The sequence below is a fragment of the Procambarus clarkii genome, chromosome 37 (assembly GCF_040958095.1).
Source record: "Procambarus clarkii isolate CNS0578487 chromosome 37, FALCON_Pclarkii_2.0, whole genome shotgun sequence".
NCBI lineage: Eukaryota > Metazoa > Arthropoda > Malacostraca > Decapoda > Cambaridae > Procambarus > Procambarus clarkii.
The window spans coordinates 23715008-23732604 of NC_091186.1; the positions used below are offsets into that span (position 1 = coordinate 23715008).

The 17597-nt window shown below is 50.6% G+C and overlaps 1 protein-coding gene across 1 annotated transcript in view; it reads left to right on the forward strand.

Moving 5' to 3' along the window:
• Positions 1-702: 702 nt before the first annotated feature.
• Positions 703-17597, forward strand: part of RhoGAP100F (Rho GTPase activating protein at 100F) — a 424062-nt gene continuing 407167 nt past the window's right edge. The window contains exon 1 of the mRNA XM_069337262.1: positions 703-1830. The gene's annotated coding sequence lies outside the window, so the exon portion shown is untranslated. The remainder of the gene's footprint in view (positions 1831-17597) is intronic.

The following is a 17597-nucleotide window of genomic DNA, read 5'->3' on the forward strand; positions in this document are numbered from 1 at the left end:
GGAGTACTGTACAATTTTATTAGGATTAATACTAGGATTTTAGCGCAGGTGAGGGGGATGGGAGGTGGTGTCGGATCATGTGGAGCAGGTGCGTGAGGGGGCCCAGGCAGGCCTCCTGCTGGGTCTTAGCACCAGCCGAGACAGCGTGACGACACTGCTGGGGGCTCTGTGGTCATCCCGTCCACTACAACAGTGTCAAACAGGTCGCGCCGCGTGAAAGCTCCGACCTGTCTCCCGGGTGAACGCTCACAGTCGCCTGGTATCGACCCCGCGCTGCTCCGCCGCCGCACTGCGCATGCGCTCCAGGCTGCGTACTGAGACGGCCCAAGTTAGCATTTATTCTCACTATTAATTACTAGACCCCTCCCCCCAGAAGAGTACTATAAAGAGATCTTAGCGTATCCATTGACAGTTGTGGGTGGGGAGGAATGGCAGTGTGGAGAGCGACAAGAGCAGCAGATGTGATGGTTATCGTGCCTTACACGGGGTGGCGTGCATGCTATCCTGCGTGTTGACGTGCGGTAAAAACTATGCTCGTATGTGTATGTGTGTATTGTAGAAGAGTAGTATTGTGTAGTGGGTTGTGTGGGAGAGGGGCAGGTGGGCAGGATGAGGGTGGGCAGGGAGATGAGGTGGCGGAGGTGGGGGGTGCGCGGGGTTGGAGTGTTGGTGTGCGTGGTGGAGGGTGTGGGGTGGCGGGGCGAGGCGGGGCGCAGTGCGTGCGTGAGTGAGTGGCCGGAGCCCGCGTGTGGGGTAGCTCACGCCCCGGACAACACTGACACTCTCCCTTCCTGACGGTGTGTCCAGCGGAGTGTGTGAGTGTGTGTGCCGCCGCGTGATCTTCCTGACCCTTCCACCGCCCCCTGATCCCTGCCGCCACCCCGCTGTGGTGCGCCGCCCCCTTCTCCACACACTGGTCGAGCACCAGCACCACCTCCACTGGTGCTCGGGGGCCGCAGCAGCACTCTGGAGGTGGTGAGGCTGGCGGCTGGCAGCAGCAGCGATGATGGCGTGACAAGACCAACATCGATCCACCCCCGCATACTGAGACAGACGAGAGTTACACACAGCGTGTACACCAGCAGGAGTTGTAGTAGTGAGGGGAGGCGCGTGCGGCGGTGGTGCGCCTCGCTGCATACACCACCTGTCACAGGCGCCGCCGCTCTCAACATGCCGCCCTCCGACCCTGCAGCAGGAGGCCGGTGGGCAGGTGAAGAGCAGGTGACTACACCTGCCAGTGCCGGCGTCCTCCTGGCTGCTGCTAGTGTCTGCCTGCTGCTGCCTGCCGGCGTCTGCCCGCCAACCCGTCAACGCCACCCAACACACCACACGCGCCGGAGGAGTGCTTGAGTACTGGCCACATCACTGCGTGTGGCGTGATCAATGGTGACTCCTGGGGCCCCCACCGACCAGTGGAGTTATGTGTCAGCGGCCGCTTGAGCGCTCGCCCCGCCATACTTGATAAGGCTGTAGGAAAGTGAGCAAGGCTAAACTGGGGAAATTACAAAGCACATAAATATTTCACAACACCACAACTACCTCAACTCGTTATTTTGGCAAGGATTTGTACCAGTTCCGTTCTCAGTGCCATGTTGTAAAATGATCTCAAGTGGATTTTAGTAAGACGCAGCAGTGTGTGTGGTGCAGTGTACCCAAGTGTCGCGAGAGAGAATACTGAGCCCATCATCAGTGTAGTGAGTGTTGGAAGGGACCCATTATTTACTACGGAGTGGGTGTGGGCCCCTCCCAGCATGCTTGGACCCACACCGCCCCACGCAGCCCCCCACCCACCACCCCGACACTCGGGAGCCCATTTATGATTTTCGTGAGGTAAGTCTTTCCTTCCGTTGCCTGCCCCGTTTATGCTGTAAGTGTAGGTGGTGTTATAAGGGCATCGCTCTGACCATCGTCTTGCTTCACGAAGTCGTCTTAGCTCGTCGAGGTAACCCGGTCTACCACCCTGGCTCATGTCACCACAAACGATAATGGAGTTACTCTTAGTTGGTGGCGCTAGGTTACTCACATTTGATACGACCTGCTGGTTGTGTTAATACCAGCTGGTAGCTTTGTTAAGTTAGGGATAGTTTGTGGTGTTACTAACGGACTGGTGGAGGTGCCTACCTGTTGATACTATTGCCAGCTGGCGGCGTTACTATCAGATGTTACCGTGACTGACAGATAGTGGAGTTAATAGAGCCGCTCCTTTCTTAACCGCCTTAATGTTTATAAGAATCCCCCCCCCCACTGTGTGGCTTAGTGTTTACTTTTGATAATTTTCTTATTTCCTCAACTGTCTGTGATGCTGGGTGTCTGGGTCACACCCTTCATCTGTGATGCTGGGTGTCTGGGTCACACCCTTCATCTGTGATGCTGGGTGTCTGGGGCATCCCCTTCATCTGTGATGCTGGGTGTCTGGGTCACATCCTTCATCTGTGATGCTGGGTGTCTGGGTCACACCCTTCATCTGTGATGCTGGGTGTCTGGGGCATCCCCTTCATCTGTGATGCTGGGTGTCTGGGTCACACCCTTCATCTGTGATGCTGGGTGTCTGGGTCACACCCTTCATCTGTGATGCTGGGTGTCTGGGTCACCCCCTTCATCTGTGATGCTGGGTGTCTGGGTCACACCCTTCATCTGTGATGCTGGGTGTCTGGGGCACCCCCTTCATCTGTGATGCTGGGTGTCTGGGTCACACCCTTCATCTGTGATGCTGGGTGTCTGGGTCACACCCTTCATCTGTGATGCTGGGTGTCTGGGTCACACCCTTCATCTGTGATGCTGGGTGTCTGGGGGCATCCCCTTCATCTGTGATGCTGGGTGTCTGGGTCACACCCTTCATCTGTGATGCTGGGTGTCTGGGTCACACCCTTCATCTATGATGCTGGGTGTCTGGGTCACACCCTTCATCTGTGATGCTGGGTGTCTGGGTCACACCCTTCATCTGTGATGCTGGGTGTCTGGGTCACACCCTTCATCTGTGATGCTGGGTGTCTGGGTCACACCCCTTCATCTGTGATGCTGGGTGTCTGGGTCACACCCTTCATCTGTGATGCTGGGTGTCTGGGTCACACCCTTCATCTGTGATGCTGGGTGTCTGGGTCACACCCTTCATCTGAGATGCTGGGTGTCTGGGTCACACCCTTCATCTGTGATGCTGGGTGTCTGGGTCACACCCTTCATTTGTGATGCTGGGTGTCTGGGTCACACCCTTCATCTATGATGCTGGGTGTCTGGGTCACTCCCTTCATCTGTGATGCTGGGTGTCTGGGGGCATCCCCTTCATCTGTGATGCTGGGTGTCTGGGTCACACCCTTCATCTGTGATGCTGGGTGTCTGGGTCACACCCTTCATCTGTGATGCTGGGTATCTGGGGGCATCCCCTTCATCTGTGATGCTGGGTGTCTTGGTCACCCCCTTCATCTGTGATGCTGGGTGTCTGGGGCACTCCCTTCATCTGTGATGCTGGGTGTCTGGGTCACACCCTTCATCTGTGATGCTGGGTGTCTGGGGGCATCCCCTTCATCTGTGATGCTGGGTGTCTGGGGGCATCCCCTTCATCTGTGATGCTGGGTGTCTGGGTCACACCCCTTCATCTGTGATGCTGGGTGTCTGGGGCACTCCCTTCATCTGTGATGCTGGGTGTCTGGGGCACTCCCTTCATCTGTGATGCTGGGTGTCTGGGGGCATCCCCTTCATCTGTGATGCTGGGTGTCTGGGTCACACCCTTCATCTGTGATGCTGGGTGTCTGGGGGCATCCCCTTCATCTGTGATGCTGGGTGTCTGGGTCACACCCCTTCATCTGTGATGCTGGGTGTCTGGGTCACACCCTTCATCTGTGATGCTGGGTGTCTGGGTCACACCCCTTCATCTGTGATGCTGGGTGTCTGGGTCACACCCTTCATCTGTGATGCTGGGTGTCTGGGTCACACCCCTTCATCTGTGATGCTGGGTGTCTGGGTCACACCCTTCATCTGTGATGCTGGGTGTCTGGGTCACACCCTTCATCTGTGATGCTGGGTGTCTGGGTCACACCCTTCATCTGTGATGCTGGGTGTCTGGGTCACACCCTTCATCTGTGATGCTGGGTGTCTGGGTCACACCCCTTCATCTGTGATGCTGGGTGTCTGGGTCACACCCCTTCATCTGTGATGCTGGGTGTCTGGGTCACACCCCTTCATCTGTGATGCTGGGTGTCTGGGTCACACCCCTTCATCTGTGATGCTGGGTGTCTGGGTCACACCCCTTCATCTGTGATGCTGGGTGTCTGGGTCACACCCTTTCATCTGTGATGCTGGGTGTCTGGGTCACCCCCTTCATCTGTGATGCTGGGTGTCTGGGTCACACCCCTTCATCTGTGATGCTGGGTGTCTGGGTCACACCCCTTCATCTGTGATGCTGGGTGTCTGGGTCACCCCCTTCATCTGTGATGCTGGGTGTCTGGGTCACACCCCTTCATCTGTGATGCTGGGTGTCTGGGTCACACCCCTTCATCTGTGATGCTGGGTGTCTGGGTCACACCCTTCATCTGTGATGCTGGGTGTCTGGGTCACACCCTTCATCTCAGTGTCTTTCTGGAATACAAGTAACCTTTTAGACATGATGGTTCTCCAACAGATTTTAAAACATAACTATCCTAGCCTAACCCAACCCAGCCTATCCCAACCCAGCCTATCCCAACCCAGCCTATCCCAACCCAGCCTATCCCAACCCAGCCTATCCCAACCCAGCCTATCCCTACCCAGCCTATCCCAACGCAGCCTATCACAGCCTAAACTATAATCATACATTCTAACCTAACGATATATGTATATACGGTTTTGACAATCAGAAAACGAGATTTGCCTCGCCGTCTTCTGTTCGAATTGACTAATCCTCATTTTCTGATATATTGCATTAAGACATTCCCTTTGTTACCCTCTTTTCCAGCCATTGGGATTCGATGACTTCACAGGCAGTCTCCACACGGGTGTACTTTCTAATAAATATTAATCTCGCTGAAATTCCATGTGCTTCTGTTGCTTCTCCCTGTAATTGTTCCATTAATTTTGTGGACCAAACTCTCACAAGTCAAGTCTGGCCTCGGGCCGGGCTTGGGGAGTAGAACAACTCCCAGAACCCCATCAACCAGGTATCAACCAGGTATCAACCCCCAGTGATCGTCTGATGGTGAGGTGGGTACAGTACCGTGTATGTATCCTGGGCACTGCCGAGTACCTCCCTTCTAGTATATTCATACTTTTTATTACACAAAAGGAACATCACACTTGGTTACATACAGGGTACAAAGTTGTTTGTTACAGTTTTTCAAGTTCCTCCAGCTCCAGGAGAGGAATTATCAGGAGAGAGCTCCAAGTCATTACGACTATATACCACTTGAAAGGGAATACGATAAGGGTTTAGGATGGGACGGGGGAAGGAATGGTGCCCAAGTACTTGGACGGTCGGGTATTGAACGCCGACCTGCGCAAAGCGAGACCGTCGCTCTACCGTCTAGTCCAAATAGCTGGGCTTCCATATAAGGAACTGAATGCAGTGTGTATTTCCCCCACTGTACTGCCACGCTGGGGTGCTGGAAGGAGCTCGCAGCGCAAGAGTCTCTTCTTGTTCAGATTACCTTAGAACTCAGTTCCTTCGAAAAACTAGTGGCACTCTTACCCCCAGGCGCCGAGTGTCTCGGAAGCAATGGGTAAAAAAAAAGTCGTAGTGGTGATCCACTTTTCTGTATTTACGGGACTTGGCTGACTCCCTATGTGTGGTAGCAGTCCCTGGATGGTGTTAGCCAGGGCTGGTATACATGTGTGTCATCCCACACTAACCGCTTGCCGTTATTCCAGGGGTCCGTCGCGATCCCATCTGGGCGACCAACGAGAACATCAGAGTTACGGTGCGTTAGGTAATGAGGCTCTCAACTGGACATCCAGCTGTGGTGAAGCTTCTCTTAATGATGTTAATTCCACTATGCCTCAGTGCCGTCCCCCTGTGCTTCGGCAGACCAGGCGGTACTGACCGCTTCTGTCAGCCACCATCTTGCCGCAAATACACCTATATTTAGTATGGATGAGATCAGCAAGGTGGAGGGTCACTGCAATTCAATTAATATTACATTTAGCCTACATATCTTCCGAGGTTGGCACGCAATTTATTAGATTAATGTGAAGGGATGTGGCAACCCCAATCGCCCACCACTTTGTGGTTCACACAGAACGCCAGAATATTGTTCCTTGTAAATATTAACATATTGGTGCATACGTTGAACTAAGGAAGAGATATATAAATTGCTGAGGTATGTGTGTGTAGTAGAGATTAACTGCACCAGAAAAGAATGGATGTGGACAGGTTGTTGAAGTTTGGGGAAGCAGCGACGTGCCAGTTGGGTAAAAGAGAAGAGGACTATAATTGTGCCTTAATATTATAGTGGTGCAAATAGCTTGAGTAAGAACTGTTGAAGGTTTTAATTTATCTAGTATTATCTAGCATTTTGGGCAATTTGCGTGGCAGGATAGGGATTGAACGACTTGAAAAGATAACTACGAACTTGTCTACTTAAGAACTACTTATCCCACACCTGGGACTGGTGGCTCGCTGGATGTCTCTCGTGTGGGACGTTATCCCACACCTGGGACCAGTGATTCATCGAATGTGCGGTAACTGGGGTGCGTGTTGAGTATGTCCGTGTGTGGGTAGTGTGGGTGTGGTAGAGGGGAGGGGTTGTGGTAGAGGGGAGGGGGTGTAATAGAAATGGATAGTGAGGGAGAGTGAAGGGGGACCAGAGAATTCCCTTATTCAGCGCCGGCTCCGCCTGGCGATAGCGTGTCGTCCAGGGCTGCTAGGCATTGCTAGGGTATAATGAAAACCTATGCTATTAGCTTTACTAGAGAACGTGTCGTTCCCCGCCCATTTCTGTCGCTCTACGCAAGTTTACTGTTGTAACGATAATGCTAAACTCTTTTTTGGTTGAATTTTGACACCTGCCTGTATTGGTTGTCCCACGTCGGAACTGAGTGCACCAAGGTGCTTATCTAACACAGTCTTGTCACATATCTCCTGAGGAGGGAGGAGGGTGTGAGGGGATAATATGTGAACACTAATTTATTTGCACTTCTCCCTGGTTCTAAGGTGGACTGTGGCTGCTCTGCGCATTCATAGGCTTCGGAGTAAACCCCATGGTCGTCTTCACGCTTTACATCATACAGGCGTTAGCCTCGGCTCTGGCGTTATTCGTTCTTTCCTTCATCTAGAGCTTTGAATGTATAACCCGGTGTTTCATCACTGCAATATTGCTGCGATCTGAATTGGCGTCGATACGTCTCACGAACCCGCCAACTCATTCATTCACGCTTGTTCCGGATCTTGACGACTGGTTCCTGTTAAGGACCTTAGTCCCTCTCTACAGAAGGATGTCCTGTTTACAAGTTTCTCAGTCTGTAGTCATCTTCAGTGTTTTCCTTTCCTCATATTGTTCCTTCCTTGCCCCCGTACATGGTCCAATGTGTAAGGTTATGCAATGCCTTACGTATATGGTGAAGGATAATACGTCATGAAACGCCTTTTCCTTGAATATCTTCATTGCCACTCGTGCACTAACATTATACTGATTGTTTAAAGTATGCTGACGGCGTTGGCTACGTCGTTATTTTTCCGAATAAAACTTGTGTGTCGTCGCCCAGAGACGGACGCAACTTTACGGAGGAGCTTCATGAAGTTTTCTACTCTACGTCAGTTTGGTACTGTGGTTGACTGGCAGTGTTCTCGTGGCTATGTGGTGACATCCTTTGGTGACATCCCCATCTTGTGGTGACCGAAATTCAGCGTTGGTTATACCTCATCTTTAGTAGATATAAGACTGTTGAATTTGTCCAGCAAACACGATGTTTGGTCGACGACCGGGCCACGGGGACGCTAAGCTCCGAAACCACCTCAAGGTAATTTCAAGGTAAAGTGAAGGTTCTCGGCCATATTGGTGTTGCCTCTAAGAAGAGCTAAAGAAGCTCTTCGCGCCTTCTACCCAAAACGGGACCGTTACTCTGATGTCGACCCGGTTGTCCGTAACGCGATCCTCATCCACTGGAGGGATTGGTGGCTGGATTTTACGAATAAATAACTTCGAACTATTAAGCGTGACCTATCTCCATGGTCTTCTTCATTCCAACGTAACAAGAGGTTAGAACCGTCTCTGGCTAGGTTATGTATTGACCTCACGTGATTAGCTCATGGGTCCTTAATGGGAGAAAGACCTGGGACCAGATTCACGAAGCTGTTCGTAAGTATTCAAGTATTTACGAACGTGTACATCTTTCCTCAATCTTTGACGGCTTTGGTTACATTTATTAAACAGTTTACAGGCATGAAAACTTTCCAATCAACTGTTGTTATTGTTATAAACAGCCTCCTTGTGCTTCGGAGCTCTTTAACTGTTTAATAATTGTAAACAAAGCCGTCGAAGATTGAGAAAAGGTATACAGGTTCGTAATGTTTGTGTAACTGCTTCGTGAATCTGGCCCCAACGCCTCACCGTCAGAACTATGTTGTCCAGCTCACAGTCGCACAACTCCTCATAGTGTCCAGATATTATAGTTGATGGACAAACTTCATTTTCCACTATCTCTTCGTGTCACATGTGAGCCCTCTCGAGGGTATCCTTGACGACTGTGATGGGTTTGACATCGCTCATCGTGTGTCTTCCTGTTCTCGTATTGACATCCCGAGTGATGCTTAGGGATCTTTGTTTCAGTTGACGGTGTTGTATCTTTCTTGTGGCGTTGGCTACAGCAGTGTTGAAGTCTTGGTTGTGAATCATCATAAGTTATGGCTTTTGTTGTGGTTGTTATTGTGGCTGATATAACTTTTGTGGGAGGCGGCTGGCATCACTGAAGACGGAACAACCTGTTCTCTTAAAAATAACGTCGCTTTTGGCAGTTTACCCGTATGGCCGAAAGTGGACGTAATTTGCAAATGAAAAAAAAATGAAAATAAATTTGGGATTTTTTTTTCAACAACAGTAAGTTAAGGCCCCTCTGGTAGGTTAGGTGGGCAGGAAATTCTCATAAAGTTTCAAATTTGTATAAAAAATGGTAATTGAAAGTTTCCTCTCCTAACCTTTCCGAGTAGGCCGGACGACTCAAACAGAAAATGAGACAGTACGTCACTTTTGTGAGTCGATTTCATTTCAAATCACGTCCACTTTTGGCCGTAGCGCGCATACGAGCGAAAAGCGACGTTATTTTTAAGAGGATGGGTTGTTACATTAGCCTATGTGACGAGAGAGCTAAAGCGTAGGGTTGAGAGTGGTGAGTTCGGAGTGGGAGGTTGGACCTACAAGAGTTACCTCCCGGGAGTGGATGAGAGGCAAGAGCGTGAACGGAAGGGACCTATCAGGAGAAAGCATCAAGCTACTGCGACAATATAGCACATGGAAAACGCTCAGGATTAGGACTTGGGATGCGACGGCGGGAATGAATGACCCCCCCCAACCACTTGGACGGTCGAGGGTATTGAACGCCGACCAGCACGAAGCGAGACCGTCGCTCCACCGTCCAGCCCAAGTGGTTGGGCAGGGAGGAGGGTGAGGGCAGGCCAGCCACGGGTGAAGGTAAACAACCATCCACGTGGTCCAACCCGAGAGTGACCGTCGCGTGACCACCTGCCATACACGCCACCTGAGGAGAGGCATTGCGTGACCATCTGTCATACGCACCGCGCACGCTCACCAGTCACGCACGCTTCATAATTCGTGCCGCCCCCCCCCCCAACCCGCGCGTGCACACACACACACACACACACACACACACACACACACACACACACACACACACACACACACACACACACACACACACACACACACACACGAGGGAGGGGCCTCGTAGCCTGGTGGATAGCGCGCCGGACTCGTAATTCTGTGGCGCGGGTTCGATTCCCGCACGAGGCAGAAACAAATGGGCAAAGTTTCTTTCACCCTAAGTGCCCCTGTTACCTAGCAGTAAATAGGTACCTGGGAGTTAGTCAGCTGTCACGGGCTGCTTCCTGGGGTGTGTGTGTGTGTGGTGTGGGGAGAAAAAAAAAGTAGTTAGTAAACAGTTGATTGACAGTTGAGAGGCGGGCCGAAAGAGCAAAGCTCAACCCCCGCAAAAACACAACTAGTAAACACACACACACACACACACACACACACACACACACACACACACACACACACACACACACACACACACACACACACACACACACACACTGAAACAGGCACTATACACGCTAACTACAGTGCCCTGATGGTCAACTCCCACAGCCAGTGCTTAGCCACGACCAAGATGGTACCGAGTAGGTAGTAATGGTGCTGTGTTGGTGCACTGTTGGTGGTGTTGGAGCACTGTTGGTGCACTGTTGGTGCACTGTTGGTGGTGTTGGTGGTGTTGGTGCACTGTTGGTGGTGTTGGAGCACTGTTGGTGGTGTTGGTGCGGTGTTGGTGGTGTTGGTGCGGTGTTGGTGGTGTTGGAGCACTGTTGGTGCACTGTTGGTGGTGTTGGATCACTGTTGGTGGTGTTGGAGCACTGTTGGTGGTGTTGGAGCACTGTTGGAACACTGTTGGCAGTATTGGTGCACTTTGATAATAACCTGAGCGTGGCCTGAGAGAAGCTGTGTCGTTTCAACGATTGCCGCCGCGAGCATTCATACACACAACACACACACACACAACACACACACACACACACACACACACACACACACACACACACACACACACACACACACACACACACACAGCACCGAGAGAATACTACACATTGTATGCACGTTGTATTACCCTCAACGTTGTATACACTTGCTGTATCCCCTCCCCCCACCACCCATCATGATGCAAGATACACCATATTGTATGCCTTACCCTGCGGTATCTGGTGTTTGCCTTTCCATTGGAGACTTTCGGCATCGTGGAGAGTGGGGGGAGGATACCTGCTGCATGGGTGACAGCTTCTTCTCCATATCAACCTACCCTGGCTTTGCGCCCTGGAGAGGCCACTCCAGACCGACAACCAGAGCGCAACTCCATAGTCTCTCGAGACTGCAGGATGCCTGCCATTGTATGCACCTCAATGCTTTATAAAGTTGAGGGGAAAAACTGCAGGAACGTGTCTGGTAACCCTCTCAAACTCCCCATAAGACTGGTTGCTGAACCAGGGGCGTGGATTGCGTTTCAAGAACGACCTAAAAACGGGTCATTGACAAGTGTTTCACGTTAATTTATCTGTCTCATATTTGCTGTTATCGCTCGACAGAGCATTGCTTTCGCCTTCCTGTCAGCCTTGGACAGAGATCTTCATGTCGTCTGCAAGAACGGCACAAGAACGGGTCCATAGATATTGCTGCCTCAACGTTGATTCTTCCCCGCTGAGAACTGTAGCTCGGTCCTGCTGAAGGGGCTTCGAATAGGATGAGGACTCGGGTCGAGGATGGGAAGCAGAGGTCGCTCGCTCCGTTGCGTCATAGGAAAGCAGAGGTCGTGCGTCCTCGCTCCTTTGCGTCATAGGAAAGCAGAGGTCGTGCGTCCTCGCTCCTTTGCGTCATAGGAAAGCAGAGGTCGTACGTCCTCGCTCCTTTGCGTCTTAGAAAAGCAGAGGTCGTGCGTCCTCGCTCCTTTGCGTCATAGGAAAGTAGAGGTCGTGCGTCCTCGCTCCTTTGCGTCATTGGAAAGCAGAGGTCGTGCGTCCTCGCTCCTTTGCGTCATAGGAAAGCAGAGGTCGTGCGTCCTCGCTCCTTTGCGTCATAGGAAAGCAGAGGTCGTGCGTCCTCGCTCCTTTGCGTCATAGGAAAGCAGAGGTCGTGCGTCCTCGCTCCTTTGCGTCATAGGAAAGCAGAGGTCGTGCGTCCTCGCTCCTTTGCGTCATAGGAAAGCAGAGGTCGTACGTCCTCGCTCCTTTGCGTCATAGGAAAGCAGAGGTCGTACGTCCTCGCTCCTTTGCGTCATAGGAAAGCAGAGGTCGTGCGTCCTCGCTCCTTTGCGTCATAGGAAAGCAGAGGTCGTACGTCCTCGCTCCTTTGCGTCTTAGAAAAGCAGAGAACGAGCGTTGTCACTCCGTTGTGTCAAGCAAGTGACGTTCATTAGGGTGCACGCCAAGAGGTGTACACACACACACCCACACTAAGAATGTACTTTAGTTTTGTACATATTTCAGGAACAAAGTACACTCGCTAGGTGGTCAATGAGCTGTTGTGGTGGGTTTAATTACCCTCTCGTGGGTGATTGGTCTTAAGACCAAATCACCACAAAGTGACGTTGCTCGGACCAGTTATCTACAGGCTCATTAACGCGTGACGTAACAAGTTTCCTTCAATTGGTTATATCAGATCACGTGATCTCTAGTGTTGACGGATATGACGTCAGAGTTCCATCAAGCACCGTCTCGTTGGCCCAAAATAATTTACATAATTTACAGATTTTCAGGATATTAAATTTTTTAATATCAACGCCATTATCAAATACGATTTTGATTGAGCCATTCAGCTCGCCAGGATGGACTGGTGAAGAGGCGTTGAGACCCAAATATACTGTCTACATTTCCTCGTGTTTACAAAATAGTGGATTTATTATTTTCATCATTATCAAAATTTAGACATGCTATCAAAAATGACCTGGTGTTACTTCATGTTAGTTAAGGGTGAGTATTGACTCAAAGGCTGAGTAGTGTGATAGACTGTGATAGCCGCCTCACGCCTCAGGTCGGCTCCTCTCGTAACCAATCCTCTGACTGTAGTGTTATCGCAGAGTAAGCGCTATCTTCTTGAGGGGTTATCTTGAGATGATTTCGGGGCTAAGCGTCCCCGCGGCCTGGTCCTCGACCAGGCCTCTATCTTGAGATGATTTCGGGGCTTAGCGTCTCCGCGGCCCGGTCCTCGACCAGGCCTCCTTGTTGTTATATACCCCCCCCCAGGAAGCTGCTCGTAGCAGCTGTCTAACTCCCAGGTACCTATTTACTGCTAGGTGAACAGAGGCATCAGGGAGAAAGAAACTGCCCATTTGTTTCACGGTTGCCGGTAATTAGGATGGTTACTGCTAGCATGAGCCTTTTTCATGCCAATTATTTTATTTCTTGGGCTAAGTAAGTAATCAAACATCTATTCATTCAAATCAAATGTCTAAATCAAATAATTTTTCCTTGGGTTATTTTCGACGTTATTTCCGTTCGGGTGTAACACTGTGACTCTGACTACAGCCTCTCCTCCTTGACCCTTGCCCAGCCACTTGGGTAGAGCGTCGGTAGAGCGACGGTTTCGCTTTATGCAGGTCGGCGTTCAATCCACGACTGTCCAAGTGGTTGGGACACCATTCCTTCCCCCCGTCCCATCCCAAATCCTTATCCTGATTCCTTCCAAGTGCTTTATAGTCGTAATGACGTGGTGCTTTCCCCCTGATAATTCTCTCTTTCCTCTTGTACCCGTGACCCGTCCTTGTCGGGTCGTCCCCCGGCTGTGTCCAGTCCTATTGTCACGCTTCCCCCCTCCCCCCCCAGGCGTCCCCTCACTCTCCTCTGACACATGTACTCGAGCACTCTCACTTGAGGAATCTTCTCTCCTTGTTAGGCTAATTCTCCTCACTAATGTGTGAAGATTCATTACTTGACTGCCTGACTTCGGGCGAGTGAGGTGAGGCGCTCCGTGACTGCCTGACTTCGGGCGAGTGAGGTGAGGCGCTCCGTGACTGCCTGACTTCGGGCGAGTGAGGTGAGGCGCTCCGTGACTGCCTGACTTCGGGCGAGTGAGGTGAGGCGCTCCGTGACTGCCTGCCTGCTGGCCGTCAAGTACCTGTTGCGTTTGAATTTAACTTTCCTGTCGATTGAATTCTTTGTCGAATCTGACCTTAAAGTTGTGGATGGAGGTGGCTTCCACAACTTCTTCTTTCTGCAGACGATGAGTCACAATAACGTGGCTGAAGTATATTGACCAGACCACACACTAGAAGGTGAAGGGACGACGACGTTTCGGTCCGTCCTGGACCATTCTCAAGTGGATTGTGTTCTTTCTGTGCACGTCACCTGTTGACTCCCCGTACTGGGTACCAGTATGTTCTTGTATTTCTTCCACTTGACTCCTTTTCCAGCTTCCGTACTTTCTTTCGGTTTAAAGAGGCTGTAATTGTCCACCTTGTCTATTTCCCTCAGTATCATGTATGTATTGATCATATCTCCTCTATTCTCTCTTCCAAGGTTGAAATTGAGTTTCCTTAACCTGTCTTCGCAGCCTAATTAGGCCAGGGGGTCTAATTAGGCCTGTCTTCGTTAGGCCTGGGGCCTCACATGGGTAAAGGGTAGCTTTTCAACATATATTTTATTCTCATTTGTGAAAGCTGTCCGAAGATTTACCAGTTCTGTATACGAAGGTAATTTAGTTTTTGTATTTTTGTCTCTCAGGCGATAGGTTTTGCCTATATTGACCGCGTACAAGTCCTTTGATTGTCGTGTCACCTGTCCAATATTCCTACCCCTTTCCCAGCTCCCTGTCATCCCCTCAAAGTTGGCGGAAGTTTAGGATAACTCAAAATGCTATTCGCGATCACGCAAGGCTTTCACAACTGTCTGCATGATATTTAACTCTATTAACAGGAGAACCAGCTTTTTAAGTTGGCGTGGCCAGCAAGGGCAATCATCTGGTGGGATGGTTATCACTGGGGCAGAGGACCCGGGGCAGAGGACCCGGGGCAGAGGACCCGGGGCAGAGGGCCCGGGGCAGAGGGCCCGGGGGCAGAGGGCCGGGGACTATTCACCCAAAGGTTTTCAATTTGGGGGACTATTTTTATATTTGGGCCCAACTTGGCTTTTGCGTCCTTTGTTGCGTCTAAGTGTAGGCAAGGAGGGAGCGGGGTGAGGAAGGGGACCGGGATGAGAGAGAGAGGAAAGGGTAGAAAGGGAGAGGGAGAAGGGGTAGAGGATGGGAATGGAATGCATGGGATAGAATGCCTTCCATAGACATAGCTGCTTACATACATAATCAAAATATATCTATACATACGGTGTGGGACTAAGACGAACGCACAACATTGCTGGACTGATATGTATAAAATATGTATACTATATATATCCTCAGAATGATCAATAACACTGACCACAATAATGCCGCATGTAACCACATTGAAAGGATGAGGGAATGCTGTAGCGCTTCCGACCCAGCAAGTGGCCTTCTACAGGAAAATGACAGAATTCAGGCCAGGCCGACCAGATATCTGGAACCCTCCTTCACTGTCGTTCTTATGGCGGGTTCCTGCTTCTTGCTTTTGAAGAACTGCGTGACATGGCCGCTAGAGGAGTTAACAAGGATAACAAGGGAGGGAGGGACGGAGGGATATAGAGGGAGGGAAGGAAGGATATAGAGGTAGGGGTGGAAGGGAGGAGAAGGGCTAGAGGGATGCGGTTGGGCAGGAATTGAGGAGAGGGTTTGAGGCTGGAAAAAAAGGGGGTTGGGGCAGTAAGGGATGGAGGGAGGGGAAGGTCAGAGAGGGAAGGGAAAGTGAGAGAGAGAGAGAGAGGGAGGGAGGGAGGGAAGGGAAAGTGAGAGAGAGAGAGAGAGAGAGGGAGGGAGGGAAGGGAAAGTGAGAGAGAGAGAGAGAGAGGGAGGGAGGGAGTGAGTGGAGACGCTAAGTTGTTTACTTGGAAAAGTAAATCTGTAACCCCAACACCGAGCAGGCACTTGACCCTCACCCCGTTCTGGGTGACACCCGACATCCTCTGCCTGGGCGACATCCTAACTGGGTGTCACCCATCAGACGCTGACTGGGTGACACCCATCAGACGCTGACTGGGTGACACCCATCAGACGCTGCATGTGTTAATCAATTTTACTCTCATTAACACATTTAGGTACATGTGCATTTGTGCAGCTTCCCTAGACTATATGAAGGGGAGTACAGTGTGTCAAAAAGCTAGCTACGTGGTGCTAAAATTCCCCATCACACAGGATGGTTAGTCATACAGAGGCATGTGATCAGCAGTCTGCACTGACAGACTCCGGATGCATTTTGAGGATATCAACAACACAAGAGTAAGGTAGCAGTGGTAATAAAAGTCCCCATCTCGCAGGATGGTTAGTCATACAGGGCCATATGTTTAATAGCCTGCACTGGCAAATTTTGGCTACACTGTGAGGATATCTTCAAGAACACGAGAGTGAATAAAGTAATCGCAAAGCTCCAGGTACCTCATGCCAACTGGTCTGAATGGTCTGATAATTGGGCATTCCGTGATGTAGTGCGGGAGATCGTGCCGCAGTTCCTGCTCACATAGTTTGCAACTGGAGTGCTCAGGATTGGGAGATCCGTCACCTGTAGCCACCTGCCACAGGTAACGGTAACCCAACCTGATCCTTGCAACCACTGTGTCGCACAGTCTGGTGGACGTTTTGTGCTGCCCATAGATGTAGGTTTCAGATCTGAACAAATCAAAGCTTTTTATACTAGTACTTTCAGGTCGTTGGGAGTCAGTAAGTTCTTTCCTATCAGATCTGAATTTTTGGACCAATATAGTTTTGACAGCAGAGATGGGGATACCTAGATCTAATTCAACTTCAAACTTGTTACACGCTAATTTGGCTGCAATGTCTGTCTCATTATGATGGGTTATATTTATGTGTGAAGGTATCCATACAAAGGAGTACAAACAGCAATCGAACTGCTAAGAATCTACGGTGTTGTTACCCACAGTTCACTATGTGTCCTGAGGTGGTTATCTTGAGGTTATCTTGAGATGATTTCGGGGCTTAACGTCCTGGCGGCCCGGTCCTCGACCAGGCCTCCTTGTTGTTACATACCCCCGCCCCCCAGGGAGCAGCCCGTAGCAGCTGTCTAACTCCCAGGTACCTATTTACTGCTAGGTAACAGGAGCATCAGGATGAAAGAAACATTTTATCCATTTGTCTCCGCCTCCACCGGGGATCGAACCCGGAACCTCAGGACTACGAATCCGAAGCGCTGTCCACCCAGCTGTCCAGGGGTGGAATGAAGGGTGAACTCAATGTCCGGGACCTCTCGTGTCTCCTGAAGTGTAGTGCCAGGACCCACTGTCCCCCAGGACCTGCTCAAACCCTCGAGGTCAACACACACACACACACACACACACACACACACACACCAGAAGAGTCAGGAGAGACATGATAGCCACCTTCAAAATTCTCAGGGGAATTGACAGATGGATAAAGACAAACTATTTGGCACGGGTGGAACACGAACAAGGGAACACAGGTGGAAACTTAGTGCCCAAATGAGCCACTGAGACGTTAGAATTTCTTCAGTGTCAGAGTAGTTAACAAATGGAATGCACTAGGCAGTGATGTGGTGGAGGCAGATTCTATACACAGTTTCAAATGTAGATTTAATAGAGCCCAATAGGCTCCAGAATTTGTTCACCAGTGGATTGACAGTTGAGAGGCGGGACCAAAGAAACAAAGCTCAACCCCCGCAATCACAACTAGGGGAGTCCCGTTACCAATGGCACTTACACTCTGGTAGTCGGTATCTATTCTAATGCGAGATGCCTGAAACCCTTGCAAATCTTGAGGCCACTGACTTGAACAATGATTCTAGCTACTAATGTTACTTATTTTGATGCGTTCCCG